The 16,805-nt window shown below is 42.7% G+C and overlaps 1 pseudogene; it reads left to right on the forward strand.

Annotated features, from left to right (window-relative positions):
- Positions 1–15,577: 15,577 nt before the first annotated feature.
- On the forward strand, positions 15,578–16,007 carry LOC116742934 (annotated as a pseudogene).
- The last annotated feature ends 798 nt before the right edge of the window (positions 16,008–16,805 follow it).

The raw sequence follows: 16,805 nt of genomic DNA on the forward strand, positions 1-16,805 counted from the left end.
GCATAAAATCGTAACAATGTTTTCTTAGGTCAGTCTCCTAAGGCAATAGAAATAAAAGCAAAAGTAAACAAGTGGGACCTAATCAAATTTAAAAGCTTTTGCACAGCAAAGAAAACCATAAACAAAGACAACCTATGGACTGGGAGAAAATATTTGCAAACTATGCAACAGATAAGGGATTAATTTCCTAAATATACAAACAGCTCATATAACTCAATAGTAAAAAAACCCAAACAACCCAATCAAAAAATGGGCATAAGACTGAAATAGACATTTCTCCAAAGAAGACACAGAAGTGGCCAATAGGCACATGAAAAAATGCTCAACATCACTGATTATTAGAGAAATGCAGATCAAAACTATGGTGATGTATCACGTGATGCCAGTCAGAATGGCCATCATTAAAAAGCCTACAGGGGGGCTTCCCTGGTGGCGCAGTGGTTGAGAGTCCACCTGCCAACGCAGGGGACACAGGTTCATGCCCTGGTCCGAGAAGATCCCACATGCCATGGAATGGCTAGGCCCGTGAGCCATGGCCGCTGAGGCTGTGCGTCCAGAGCCTGTGCTCCGCAACGGGAGAGGCCACAACAGTGAGAGGCCTGCATACCGCAAAGAAAAAAGAACAACAACAACAACAAAAACAAAACAAAACAAAAAGTCTACAGGGACTTCCCTGGTGGCGCAGTGGTTAAGAATCTGCTTGCCAATGCAGGGGACACGGGTTTGAGCCCTGGTCCAGGAAGATCCCACATGCTGCGGAGCAACGAAGCCCATGCACCACAACTACTGAGCCTGCATGGCGCAACTACTGAAGCCCATGCACCTAGAGCCTGCGCTCCGCAACAGGAGAAGCCACCCCAATGAGAAGCCCATGCACCACAACGAAGAGTTGCCCCTGCTCGCTGCAACTAGAGAAAGCCCATGTGCAGCAATGAAGACCCAATGCAGCCAAAAAATAATAGTTAATAAATAAATAAATAAGAAAACCAATTTAAACCTTTTAAAAAAAGTCTACAAATAATAAATGCTGGAGAGGGTGTCGAGAAAAGAGAACCCTCCTATACTGCTGGTGGGAATGTAAAAAATTGGTGCAGCCACTATGGAGAACAGTATGGAGGTTCTTTAAAAATCTAAAAATAGTTACCATATGGTCCAGCAATCCCACTCCAGGGCATATATCCAGAGAAAACTCTAATTTGAAAAGATACATGCACTCAATGTTCATAGCAGCACTATATACAATAGCCAAGACACGGAAACAACCTAAATGTCCATCCACAGATGACTGGATAAAGAAGATGCAGTGTACACACACACACACACACACACACACACACACACACACACACACACACACACACAATGGAATACTACTCAGCCATAAAAAAGAATGAAATAATGCCATTTGCAGTAACATGGATGGACCTAGAAATTATCATACTGAATGAATTCAGACAGAGAAAGACAAATATTGTATGATATCATTTATAGGAGGATTCTAAAAACTAATATAAGTGAACTTACATACAAAACAGAAACAGCCTCAGAGACATAGAAAACAAACTGATGGTTACCAAAGGGGAAAGGGGAGGAGTAGGGATAAATTAGAAGTTTGGGATTAGCAGATACAAACTACTATATATAAAACAGATAAACAACAAGGTCCTACTGTATAGCACAGGGAACTATATTCTGTAATTGTAATAAACCATAATGGAAAAGAATATGAAAAAGAAGAAAAAAAAAATATATGAATCACTTTGCTGTACACCTGAAACTAACACAACATTGTAAATCAACTATATTTCAATTAAAAAAAAAACCCCACCAAATATGCCCTTTTGTCAGAAGACCCAGACCATACAGGAATATGAGAAATTCATGGACACCTCCTAGAGAAATGGAAATAAAAACAAAAATAAACAGATGGGACCTAATGAAACTTAAAAGCTTTTGCACAGCAAAGGAAACCATAACCAAACGAAAAGACAACCCTCAGAATGGGAGAAAATATTTGCAAATGAAGCAACTGACAAAGGATTAATCTCCAAAATTTATAAGCAGCTCATGCAGCTCAATATCAAAAAAACAAACAACCCAATCCAAAAAAGGGCAGAAGACCTAAACAGACATTTCTCCAAAGAAGATATACAGATTGCCAACAAACACATGAACGAATGCTTGACATCATTAATCATTAGAGAAATGCAAATCAAAACTACAATGAGATATCATCTCACACCAGTCAGAATGGCCATCACCAAAAAATCTACAAACAATAAATGCTGGAGAGGCTGTGGAGAAAAGGGAACCCTCTTGCTCTGTTGGTGGGAATGTAAATTGATACAGCCACTATGGAGAACAGTATGGAGGTTCCTTAAAAAACTACAAATAGAACTACCATATGACCCAGCAATCCCACTACTGGGCATATACCCTGAGAAAACCATAATTCAAAAAGAGTTGTACCAAAATGTTCATTGCAGCTCTATATACAATAGCCAGGACATGGAAGCAACCTAAGTGTCCATCAAGAGATGAATGGATGAAGAAGATGTGGCACATATATACAATGGAATATTACTCAGCCATAAAATGAAAGGAAATTGGGTTATTTGTAGTGAGGTGGACGGACCTAGAGTGTCATACAGAGTGAAGTAAGTCAGAAAGAGAAAAACAAATACCGTATGCTAACACATATATATATGGAATCTAAGAAAAAAACCAAAAAGGTCATGAAGAACCTAGGGGCTAGACGGTAATAAAGACACAGACCTACTAGAGAATGGACTTGAGGATATGGGGAGGGGGAAGGGTAAGCTGTGACAAAGTGAGAGAGTGGCATGGACATATATACACTACCAAACGTAAAATAGATAGCTAGTGGGAAGCAGCCACATAGCAAGGGAGATCAGCTCTGTGCTTTGTGACCACCTAGGGGGCGGGATAGGGAAGGTAGGAGGGAGGGAGACGCAAGAGGGAAGAGATATGGGAATATATGTATATGTATGGCTAATTCACTTTGTTATAAAGCAGAAACTAACACACCATTGTAAAGCAATTATACTCCAATAAAGGTGTTAAAAATTAAAAAATTTTAAAAATAAAGAAATTCATGGAGAATTGTTTTCCAACGTTGCAAACCAATAAGAAAAAGAACAGCAATCCTATAGAAAAATGGGCAAGGGGTATAATCAGAGAGTTCACAGAAAAAAGTCTCCAGCTCACTCAGAATACAAGAAATACAAGTTAAAATTGCACTGTTATAATTTCTGATCTATCGAATTGCAAAGATAAAACATTTTGCTACCCCTCTGTTGTGGAGGCTGCAGGGAAACAAGCACCCCCAGACATCACGTCACTAATGCATGTAACCACTGACCAGGTCCTTCCACTTCTAGGAATTTAATCTATTTATATAATCACTGCAAATGAACAAATGTGTACAGAAAGCTGTTCTCTGAAGTATAATTTGTGATAGCAATGGAGGGCTGTTTGAATAAATTATGGTATTGTCTCAGTCTATTTGGGCTGCTATAACAAAGTACCATAAACTGGGTGGCTTGAACAACACAGTTGTTTCTTATAGTTCTGGAGGCTGGAGCATATTTGGGTTCTGGTGAGGGCCCATTTCCTGGTTTGTAGACAGCCAGCTTCTCACTGTGTCCTCACACGGTGGAAGGGGTGAGAGCTCTCTAGGGTCTCTTCTTATAAGGGCACCAATCCCATTCATGAAGGCTCCACCCTTATGACCTAATCACTTCCCAAAGGCCCACTTCTAATACCATCACATTGGAGGTTAGGATTACAACATATGATTTTTGGGGACACACAAACATTCAATCTATAGCAGGTGTTATGTAGATTGAAATATTCTGTATATTGAAATATTATGCAGCCATAAGAATGAAGAACTCTTTGTGTACTGCTATGAAATAATCACCAAAAAATATTTTTATGTGAAAAAGCAAAGTGCAGAATAGTGTGTTCAGGAAAACAAAAAAACTTATTTGCTAGTATGGGCATAGAAGGTCTCTAAAGGATACACAAAGATAGGAAATCTCTGGGAGGAAACTGGAAACACTCCAGAAAGGAGGCTCTTCACGGCATACATTTTGTAATTTTTGAATAATGTGCTACCTACTCATTAAATGAATTCAGTTTTTTGAGGTATGCGGGCCTCTCACTGCTGTGGCCTCTCCTGTTGCAGAGCACAGGCTCCGGACGCGCAGGCTCAGCAGCCATGGCTCACGGGCCCAGCCGCTCCGCGGCATGTGGGATCTTCCTGGACTGGGGCACGAACCCGTGTCCCCTGCATCGGCAGGCGGACTCCCAACCACTGCGCCACCAGGGAAGCCCATGAATTCAGTTTTTTACAATGCCGAGCCCCATATCAAACCTACTGAATCAGAATGTCTACATTTTAAAAGTCCCTCTGGAGATTCTGCCACCAGTTAGGGGTTAAGGAATCACTCCTGTAGCAGGAACTATGGGCAGGAAATGACTTCATTAGATAACCAAATGGGAAACAACCAACACAGCTGGCTCACAGTTCCCACCCTCTTGCTGGAACAAAATATAAAGCACCAGAGTGGAAAGAAGTCTCAAAAGTCAACAAATGCTCCTGCCCAATGCTCAGGGCCCTCAACCTACAGCCATCTTGACCAAGGTGCCCTGAGAGCTTTGCATTTCTGCAGGGGGCTTGGCCTCATTTTTCACATGCTATGTTAATGCGATAATATTTTAATGAAGCCTAAACTTACATTTGGAGCGGGGTGCGGTTAACAATATCACACAGGTGACTCATTTTGAGCTTTCTACCAGCTGAAACTCCTAAGTCTTTCTTCATGACTGCCGCTGCAAGCCAGGTATGCCCCACACAGACACGGGTGCAGCTGGGTTTTGGCTACACATGCAGGAACTGACATTGTGATAATATTTTCTCACTTTGCACACCAGATGTTTCAGCATCTGATTTGTGCTGTACACGGTTTCCTTCCTAATTCTTTCTTTCTTTTAAATTCCATTTTAGCTCTGCTAAAAATAAATGAAAGATGATACCATTTTGCATCCATTTGGCAAACATAAGAAAAATGTCAAAAAAAAGAAAAAATGACTTCAAATTCTGGAAGAAAGCGTGTAGGATGAGTGCGGTGGTGACGTTTTGAAATCTGGGTTCTAATTAAAGCCCCACCACTTACTAACTGTGAGAACTGCAACATCTTAACTTCTCTAGGCCTTAGTATCTTCATCTAGAAAAGGGAGACTAATACCTTGTTGGCTGGTTCAGCAAATGGAGGCTGTCATAGGAGTCTTTTTACCATAAGAAATTCTTAAATTCTGGTCTCTACTGTGAATCAGGTGCAAACTACAGGATGCCCATTCACATTCTCTTTTATGTAGCCCTGAGAAAATGTTTCAAGAATTGTTTTAGCTCATATGCATACTGCCTGGTCACGCCCTCAATCCCTATTTTCACTCAAAATCTCCTTGCCATCACACATTTAGTGGTTTGGGAGATGGTTGGCAACACAGGTCTGTGGAGTAAACCCTGGATGGGGAGCCATGAGTCCTGGCTCTGGTGTTGGCCCAGACCCTCAAGGCCACAGAGCCATCATCCAAAATGAGATGATTAGGTCCTTTCCATCTTCTATACATTTATACTTCCTGAGCCTTTGGAGCCTTTGCTTCTTTATTAAAACTTGTCTGAGCCACTCCGAGATTCTCACTCAGGGTTAACAAGTAGTTAGATGTCACTTTAAAACGAGTGAGCCTGGGACTTCCCTGGTGGTCCAGTGGTTAACACTTTGCGGTTCCAACGCAGGGGGCCCGGGTTCGATCCCTGGTCAGGGAACTAAGACCACACATGCTGTGCAGTGCAGCCAAAAAAAAAATGCAAACTTGATCCCAGTCTTGAAGGCTAGTGCCTTTGCTCTTGGCCTGGTTCTAGAAGAAGTGCTGGAAAGGTGCATGAAAGGCTCATACATGCTGTTGCACCTGGGGATGGAGACGCCAGATCACAGCCCTTCCTGCAGACGCCCAGACTGGGAGGAGGATGGAAAATATGTGTCCAAGGACTGATGGAATCAAATTCATATTCTGTGGCAAGAGGAGAAATTTTTTTTTTTTTTTTTTTTTTGCGATACGCGGGCCTCTCACTGTTGTGGCCTCTCCCGTTGCGGAGCACAGGCTCCGGATGCGCAGGCTCAGCGGCCATGGCTCACGGGCCCAGCCGCTCCGCGGCATGTGGGATCTTCCCAGACCGGGGCACGAACCCATGTCCCCTGTATCGGCAGGCGGACTCTCAACCACTGCGCCACCAGCGAAGCCCAAGGAGAAATATTTAAACATAACAATTCTTCTCTGCCCTTTGGCCTCTTCTCTTCCCCCTACTGTGCATCCTGTATCTGCATTATGCATTGACCAAACCTCTCCCATCGGCAGAAACACCTGCTCAACCATAAAGAAAAACGTTTTCCTAGCATCGACGACTTCTTAAAGATAACATTCCTTCTTGAGCTTATGGGGTGGAAGTAATGACGCACCAAAATGGCGAATAGATCTAGATTGTGCAAACTGTCAATAATACATCATTTGATGCACAGCCCTCTCTCTCAAAAAGCTTATATAAACTGCATCTTGACTTCTGATGGGCGGAACAGTTCTCAGAGCTTTCTGAGAATCTCTTTCCGGATTATAATCCTCTAATTTGGCTCGAATAAAATTTTCCAGTTCTTTCTTAGATCGACAGATTAATTTTTGTCGACACGGAGAATGAACACCTAGTTGGATAATGCTAAAGACATTTAAGGCAACAAATACTGCTGTCCTCTCCTTTCTGAGAATCTGAGATCTAAGGAGACCCAGGTTTAGAGTGCTGTGGAAAGAGGGATTTATGATAGGAAAAAGGAGGAATTTCCTAACTTCCACCAGGCTATCAGGCACTGACATGACTTGCTAACAAGGTTTTATGGGATGATTAATGTGGCAAAGCTGGATATCATTCTGGAAAGATTTTCACATGTCCCTTCATAGAGGCAAGGTGCTGTGTGAAAGCACGCGGTGACAGGTGGCCTTCCGGCCTGTGGTTGATGGCTTCTCCAGGCCTCGTGATGGGTTACAGAGTATTGTTTCCTTCCTCTTCATGCTTGGGTCCTCGAAATAGATGTTCTCACTTCACTCTGTCCTGATATTCTTGGAAGCTGCCACCCTCCCCCCGAAGTTCTAACTGAAGCCAAAAATTGGACCAACCTCACTTATTTCCTGCCTATCACAGGCAGATCTTTTTTATAGTCCTTCTTAGAGAGAAAAGATGACTCCAGACTTCAATATGGCTGGGTTGAAAATGTTTCAGAGTTGGGACATGTGGTAAATTGAATGAAACATGGCCCCAATGGCCCAGCAGGACCCCTGCCCTTGGCAATGTGACTCAGTAGCTCCTGCCATCAAGAGATGAAGTCTAGGGTCTTCCCTGGTGGTCCAGTGGTAAAGAACCCACCTGTCAATGCAGGAGATTCGGGTTCGATCACTGGTCGAGGAACGAAGATCCCATCTGTCTCGGGGCAACTAAGCCCTCATGCCACAACTACAGAGCCCACGTGCTCTGGAGCCCACGCCACAACTAGAGAGAAGCCCACATGCTGCCACGAACAGCCCACGCGCCACAACAACAAAAAGATCCGATCCCGCGTGCCGCAATAAAGATCCCGCATGCCACAACGAAGACCTGACGCAGCCAAAAATAAAAAATAAAATAAATATTTAAAAACAACCTCTTTGTTAAAAGAAAGAGAGAGATGAAGTCTATTGCCCGCCCCTCCACCTGCAGCCTTGTGACTGGCTTTGACCACGAGAACGTGGCAGAAGCATCAGCGTGACAGTCCTAAGTTTAGGCTTCCAGAGACCTTGAGCATTTCTGCTCTCTGGGAACACTGCCTCCACCAGAATGGTCCTGGGCTAGCTGCTGGGAGATGAGAGACCAAGCAGAGTAGAGGTGAGTCATTCCAGCTGAGATCATCCTAGAACAGCCAGTTGACCTGCCCGCTGACGCAGATGCACGAGAAAACCTGGCCAGAATGAAACAAGACCAGAACTGAGCAGCTAAGCTCAGCCTAAATTGCTGATCCACAAAAGCTTAAGCTAAGCAAATGGTAGTTATTTTAAGCCACTACGTTTTGGGTTAGTTTATTATGCAGCCTTACCTTGGTAATAATTAACCATTTCAGGAGAAGACAAAGGAATGGTTCCGATAATTAGAACTATGATTCCCACATTTATACCACCAGGCATATCTTCTCCCTTGAATTTCAGACCCATATATCCAACCACCTACCCAAGAATAATACCCCCAAACTTATTCCTATGGCCACAGCCTTCCCTATCTCAACAAATGAATAACAACTCCATCTTTCCAGTGGTTCAGGCTGATACCTTGGCCTCATCTTTGACTTTTCTTTCTTTCACACTCTATGTACAGTTTATTAGCAAATCCCATGGGCTCTACCTTCAAAATACATTCAGAATCTGTCTACTTTTCACTACTTCCATGGTTACCACCTTGATCTGGGCCCTCACCATCTCTTGACTGAATTATTACAGCAGCATGCTGACTGACTTCCCCGCTTCCAAACTGGCCAACCTACAGTCTAATCTTAACACCCATCAGAGTGACCTTTCTAGAACAAGTCAGATGACGCCTCTCCTATGCTCAGAATCCTCCAGTGGCTCCACATCTCTCTCAGAGTGAAAAGCCAAAGTCTTTACAATGTCCTGGGAAGTCCCTCAGGAGCTGGACCCTCACTATCTTGATGACCTCATCTCCTTCTCTATCTTGATTACTACATTCTTCCCACACCAAATATCCCTAATGCAATTTGGGACATACTTATACTAAAAAATTGTGCCTCTTTTATCTGAAATTCAAATTTAACTGGGTATCCTGTACTTTACCTGGCAACCTTAACCAGGCATGCTTCCCCTTGAGTCTTTGCGCTGACGGTTTCCTCTGCTCAAATGCTTTCCCAGACAGCCACAGCGCTCATCTCTGACCACCTTTAAGTCTCTGCTCAAAGGTCATTTTGTCAAAATCAGAAAGGCCTTCCCTGACGAGCACACTTAAGCCTACACCCACACCCTGGTATGTCCAGCCCCCTTCTTTGCTTTATTTTTCTCCATAGAACTCATCACCATCTATCTTACTTGCTAATTTATCACCAAGAGAGCTTGGCTGGGCTCTATTTTAGTTTGCTCACTGCTGCATCCTGAGTGTTCAGAACAGTGTCTGGCATTTAGCAGGTAGATGCTCCGTGCGTGTTTGTCACAGGGTTAAAAGAATGACAGGATATACTACACATACTGTGCTGAATGTGGCCTGGACAAGCTTCTTTTTAAAGAAGTCCAAGTCTTTCACAGCACAGCTTAAATTGTTGATTAATTAATGATTATGGCAAAAAAAATCAGTCCCTTGCTCCACCTCATTCCTCCCTACTCGCTACTTTCTGCTCATACTGTTTCTTCTTTTTGAATCCTTATTTCTAAATAACTTGCTTCAACGATTCTTTCTTTCTCTGTCTTAGGCTGCACCACATGGCTTGAAGGATCTTAGTTCCCCGACCAGGCATTGAACCCACGCCCTTGGCAGAGAAAGTGCCGAGTCCCAACTACTGGACCACCAGGGAATTCCCTCAACTATTATTTCTTGATTTTTCAGTATCAGAGTTTAGGTATTATTTTTTGACTTCTCTTTGGAAGATGAGGATTTAGCTTTCTTGCTGTCCCTCATTCCCATCTCTCCTCTCCTCCGAGCCCTGCCACTTCTCCCTCTCCATCCTCCCATACAATTATCTCACAATTTAGTTAAATTAACAATCATGACAAGACTATGTATTTTTCCAAATAGAGCCATCTGTTTTTTAATTTTTGTTGGAGTTAATAACTCTCATATTCCCTGCTGCTTTGTTTTCTAGCTACTCATCACTAATCCATCCCCTAAGCTCTCTGCAAGAAATGTGAATTTCCTCTCAAAACTTGAAGTGCTCCAGGAACCTACTAGGCCCACTTTTTATTTTCTTGGAGGGCTCCCTCGTGGAGCCTGTTTTCTTCCTGCTCCAGTCCACACTGGTATCCACGCCTGTTGCCTGTGGTCGCATGGAGACCTCTCTCCTCAGCCTGGATTCCCTTCACTACTCACCGAAGTGCTGTCTTGGTGAAGCAGCTCTCTGATGGCTTATTGGGAGGTTAAATTTTTTTTTTTTTTTGCGGTATGCGGGCTTCTCACTGCTGTGGCCTCTCCCGTTGCGGAGCACAGGCTCCGGACGCGCAGGCTCCGCGGCCATGGCTCACGGGCCCAGCCGCTCCGCGGCACGTGGGATCTTCCCGGACCGGGGCACGAACCCGTGTCCCCCGCATCGGCAGGCGGACTCTCAACCACTGCGCCACCAGGGAAGCCCCGACTTGCTTATTTTTGTCTCTGGAAGTTCTTAGGATTTTCTCTTTGTTACTGGTGTTCTTAACTTCCTTGGTATATGTCGTTGTAAATGACTGACAGTCATTTCCACTTAGATATATGTTTTTAATTTCTTAGGGATTTTCTTGAAAAAAAGTAGTATTTTCTTTCCACCCTCTCAGTTCTTACTTTCTGGATTTCTTATTATTCAAATGTTGGGTCTCCTGAGCATGCTTCTTGGGAATGAAATTCAGTGTAATCTGGATGTCACACAGCTAACAGTGCCTCCGAGGAGGTTCTCATACAAGGCGTCTGGAGGCTACGCCATGATAGCAGCACAGACCAATACCTCACTGCTTCTAGTTCAGGACTCTAATGTGAAGAGACCACCTTGTTAGCATGTGGCTGGGTGTTGAGAGTCTGCAGGTAACACTGGGGTGGCGGGTGGGAAAAAAAGCACACAGAAGCTTATGAGAACATCAGTTAGGGGGCATTAGAATGTCTTCCTCAGATTTGTACCATGTTTATGGATTGAAACACATTTTTACATAATTTATTTCACATAACATGGGTCAAAATCTCGAAATCTTGGCTGCCCTCGAAGCGTGGTGAACCTGGACCCAGGCAAACTAGGAGACCAGGACCCAGGCAAACTAGTCACAGTTTTCAGTCCTCAAGAAGATAATCTTGTTCCCTATGCTAAAAGGACTTTTTTTTTTTTTTTTTTTGGCTGTGTCGGGTCTTAGTTGTGGCTCACAGGATCTTCTTTGCGGCATGCGGGATCTTTCGTTGCAGGGTGTGGGCTTCTCTCTAGTTGTGGCACGTGGGCTGTAGAGCTTGTGGGCTCAGTAGTTGTGGCAATGGGCTTAGTCTCCCTGCAGCATGTGGGATCTTAGTTCCCCAACCGGGGATCAAACCCACGTCACGTGCATTGGAAGGCAGATTCTTAAACACCACAAGTTTCTTAACACCAGGGAAGTCCCCAAGGGCTGGTTGTTTTTTACCGATCGTCTTTTTGCCTTGGGAATGTGTCTGTACCCGTTTCTCAGTGTGCTCTGCGCAGTCACACAAGCTGTGTATCGTGGTGCCAGGCAGTGAGGCCTGGAGGAGGGTGTCTCTTGTTGTACAACGTCACGGTGCACTGTTAGACACGCAGCCCAAAACCTGTCACCTACCCCATATGGGAGTTATTACACAGTGATGGTTCCCTGCAGCGTCTTGTTACATTAGTCCTTCCTTTCATTTCTTAAAATCATTTCCCTTATGTATAAATAATTTCTTTAAAAAATTTAGAAGTAGCTATAACCTTCCAGATTATAGCAGGAAGTTAGCGTTAGAAGAAGAAAGCTTCAATTCCCCCTCTCCTTATTTTGTTCTTCGTTTGTTTAATAGCAGCCTAGACTTTAATCTGAATATATAGTACAAGGTTCGGGGTGCACTGCAGGAGTGTGAAACCAATAGCACTGTCATTAAATGGCTATTTTAAGTCCCGCTTACCCTTGCCACTCACACTCCTTCCACATTTCCACACCCTGGGCAAACCAGAAGTTTCTTAAAGCCAAATTCTAATTAGTGAGCACGCTGTCTCTTTTCCTCTCCCTCTCTCCTTTCCCCAAGAATCTAATGTAAACTATCAGACAAAAAATCTTGTTTTGCATCGTTCTGACTCTAGTCCAGTGCTGCGCAAACTATCTGTGGTAAAGGGCTGATTTCTTTATATTTCTAATCGGTCATAAACTGGTAACTTTGTAGAATATAATACACGTGAATTAGTAGAAAAGTGAATTTAAAAATCTAAAGGAAAAGCACTCCTGTATGTCTCCCTTACACTCAGTACTCTACTTCACTTCTGACACTCCTGGTCACGAAATATTTGTAAGTTTTTCCCCTTACAAGCAGTTCTGCAACACCCGCTGGGTGTCCTACCATTCAATTCAGTTCTGACACTATCTACCTGGAGAGAGCATCAGATTCCAAAGGTTAAGGGCTCAGTCCTACAAGAGTGCTCCCCCCACCACTTCAGGTGCCAATCACAGGTTCAGGTTATTGACTGGCTATAAATCAGAGGTTCCGATCACCCCCTCCATGGGTTTGATTAATTTGTTGGAGCAGCTTACAGACCTCAGGAGAATATCTTACTCTCTAGATTACCAGTTTGCTAGAAAACGATATACGGTCACTGTTCCATATCCACAGCTTCCACATTCACAGTTTCAAACCAGCTTCAGACCAAAAGAAAAAAATTCCACAAAGTTCCAAAAAGCAAACTTGAATTTGCAGCATGCTGGCAACTATTTACATGGCTTTTACATTGTTTTAATTATTAAAAGTGATCTAGAAGTGACTGAAAGTATATGGGAGCAGATAGCCTCATCCACCAGAGGGCAGACAGCAGAAGCAAGAAGAACTACAATTCTGCAGCCTGTGGAAGGAAAACCACATACACAGAAAGACAGACAACATGAAAAGGCAGAGGACTTTGTATGAGATGAAGGAACAAGATAAAACCTCAGAAAAACAACTAAATGAAGTGGAGATAGGCAACCTTCCAGAAAAAGAATTCAGAATAATCATAGTGAAGATGATCCAGGACCTTGGAAAAAGAATGGAGGCAAAGATAGAGAAGATGCAAGAAATGTTTAACAAAGACCTAGAAGAATTAAAGAACAAACACCTAGAAGAATTAAAGAACAAACAAACAGAGATGAACAATACAATAACTGAAATGAAAGACACACTAGAAGGAATCAATAGCAGAATAGCTGAGGCAGAAGAACGGATAAGTGACCTGGAAGACAGAATGGTGGAATTCACTGCTGCGGAACAGAATAAAGAAAAAAGAATGAAAAGAAATGAAGACAGCCTAAGAGACCTCTGGGACAACATTAAATGCACCAACATTCGCATTATAGGGGTCCCAAAAGGAGAAGAGAGAGAGAAAGGACCCAAGAAAATATCTGAAGAGATTACAGTCGAAAACTTCCCTAATGTGAGAAAGGAAATAGCCACCCAAGTCCAGGAAGTGCAGAGAGTCCCAGGCAGGATAAACCCAAGGAGAAACATGTCGAGATAAATAGTAATGAAATTGACAAAAATTAAAGACAAAGAAAAATTATTGAAAGCAACAAGGGAAAAATGACAAATAACATACCAGGGAACTCCCATAAGGTTAACAGCTGATTTCTCAATAGAAACTCTACAAGCCAGAAGGGAGTGGCATGATATATTTAAAGTGATGAAAGGGAAGAAACTACAACCAAGATTACTCTACCCAGCAAGGATCTCATTCAGATTCGATGGAGAAATCAAAAGCTTTACAGACAAGCAAAAGCTAAGAGAATTCAGCACCACCAAACCAGCTCTACAACAAACGTTAAAGGAAATTCTCTAACTGGGAAACACAAGAGAAGAAAAAGACCTACAAAAACAAACCCATAACAATTAAGAAAATGGTCATAGGAACATACATATTGATAATCACCTTAAACACGAATGGATTAAATGCTCCAACAAAAAGACACAGGCTCGCTGAATGGATACAAAAAAAAAGACCCATCTATATGCTGTCTACAAGAGACCCACTTCAGACCTAGGGACACATACAGACTGAAAGTGAGGGGATGGAAAAAGATATTCCATGCAAATGGAAATCAAAAGAAAGCTGGAGGGCTTCCCTGGTGGCGCAGTGGTTGAGAATCTGCCTGCCAATGCAGGGGACATGGGTTCGAGCCCTGGTCTGGGAAGATCCCACATGCTGCGGAGCAACTAGGCCCGTGAGCCACAACTGCTGAGCCTGCGCATCTGGAGCCTGTGCTCCGCAACAAGAGAGGCTGCGATAGTGAGAGGCCCGCGCACCGCGATGAAGAGTGGCCCCCGCTTGCCACAACTAGAGAAGGCCCTCATACAGAAACTAAGACCCAATACAGCAAAAATAAATTAATAAAAACTCCTATCCCCAACACCTTCTTTAAAAAAAAAAAAAAGAAAGCTTGAGTAGCAACACTCATATCAGATAAAATAGACTTTAAAGAATGTTATAAGAGACAAGGAAGGACACTACATAATGATCAAGGGGTCAATCCAAGAAGAAGATATAACAATTAAAAATATATATGCACCCAACATAGGAGCACCTCAATACATAAGGCAACTGCTAACAGCTATAAAAGAGGAAATCAACAGTAACACAGTAATAGTGGAGGACTTTAACACCTCACTCACACCAATGGACAGATCATCTATAATGAAAATAAATAAGGAAACACAAGCTTTAAATGACACAATACACCAGATAGATTTAATTGATATTGATAGGACATTCCATACAAAAACTTCATATTACACTTTCTTCTCAAGTGCACACAGAACATTCTCCAGGATAGATCACATCTTGGGTCACAGATCAAGCCTCAGTAAAGTTAAGAAAATTGAAATCATATCAAGCATCTTTTCTGACCACAACACTATGAGATTAGAAATCAATTACAGGGAAAAAAACGTAAAAAACACAAACACATGGAGGCTAAACAATACACTACTAAATAACCAAGAGATCACTGAAGAAATCAAAGAGGAAATCAAAAAACACCTAGATACAAATGACAACGAAAACACAACAATCCAAAACCTATGGGATGCAGTAAAAGCAGTTCTAAAAGGGAAGTTTATAGCAATACAAGCCTACCTCAAGAAACAAGAAAAATCTCAAATAAACAATCTAACCTTACACTTAAAGGAACTAGAGAAAGAAGAACAAACAAAACCTAAAGTTAGCAGAAGGAAAGAAATAATAAAGATCAGAGCAGAAATAAATGAAATAGAAACAAAGAAAACAATAGCAAACATCAATAAAACTAAAAGCTGGGGCCATTTTTTCTTCTTCCGCCTATACATGTGGTTTCTCCGTGCAAGTGCACACCTTCTTTTCTCCACTCCCACAGGGTTCGCGGCCACCATGGCGTATTAGAGGCAGCAGTGCCTGCGGCAGCATTGGCTTTTGCAACGGCGGCAGCAGCACCCCCCAGCGGCTTAAGCCATGGCGCTTTTCAAGGGCATTCAGCAGCAGCGTTGCTGTAACCGACAAAGACACCTTCGAATTAAGCACATTCCTCGATTCCACCAAAACCTCGCAACATGGCCGAGATGAGCTTCCTGAGCAGCGAGGTGTTGGTGGGGGAGTTCACGTCTCCCTTTGACCAGTCGGGTTTGGGGGCTGAAGAGAGCCTGGGTCTCCTAGATGACTACCTGGAGGTGGCCAAGCACTTCAAACCTCATGGGTTCTCTGGCGACAAGGCTAAGGCGGGCTTCTCCGAATGGCTGGCTGTGGATGGGTTGGTCAGTGCCTCAAATAACGGCAAGGAGGATGCTTTCCCTCGGGGCAGATTGGATGGTGGAGAAAATGGATCTGAAGGAGTTTGATTTTAATGCTCTGTTGGGTATAGATGATCTGGAAACCATGCCAGATGAGCTTTTGGCCACATTGGATGACAGGTGTGATCTCTTTGACCCCCTACTCCAGGAAGAAGAGGTCCGCAAGGCAAGGGGGAAGAAGAGGATCCCCTAGTTAGGGTAGTTAGGAGGGTGTGTGCTTGTACATAGGAGGCTAGTGCTGAAGCTGTGTGTTTTAATAAATTATTTTTTAGTGAAAGTAAAAAATAAATAAATAAATAAATAAAAGCTGGTTCCTTGAGAAGATAAACAAAATTGATAGAGCATTAGCCAGACTCATCAGGAAAAAGAGGGAGAGGACTTAAATCAATAAGCTTAGAAATGAAAAAGGAGAAGTTACAACAGACACCACAGAAATACAAAGCATCCTAAGAGACTACTATAAGCAACTCTATGCCAATAAAATGGACAACCTGGAAGAAATGGACAAATTCTTAGAAAGGTATAACCTTCCAAGACTGAACCAGGAAGAAACAGAAAATATGAACAGACTAATCACAAGTAATGAAATTGAAACTGTGATTTAAAATCTTCCAATAAACAAAAGTCCAGGACCAGATGGCTTCACAGGTGAATTCTATCAGACATTTAGAGAAGAGCTATCCCTCATCCCTCTCAAACTCTTCCAAAATATAGCAGAGGGAGGAACACTCCCAAACTCATTCTATGAGGCCACCATCACCCTGATACCAAAACCAGACAAAGATACTACAAAAAAAAGAAAATTATAGACCAATATCACTGATCAACATAGATGCAAAAATTCTCAACAAAATACTAGCAAACAGAATCCAATGGCACATTAAAAGGATCATACACCATGGTCAAGTAGGATTTATCCCAGGGATGCAAGGATTCTTCAATATACACAAACCAATGTGATACAGCATATTAACAAATTGAAGAATAAAAG

Source organism: Phocoena sinus, chromosome 18, assembly GCF_008692025.1.
Source record: "Phocoena sinus isolate mPhoSin1 chromosome 18, mPhoSin1.pri, whole genome shotgun sequence".
Lineage (NCBI taxonomy): Eukaryota > Metazoa > Chordata > Mammalia > Artiodactyla > Phocoenidae > Phocoena > Phocoena sinus.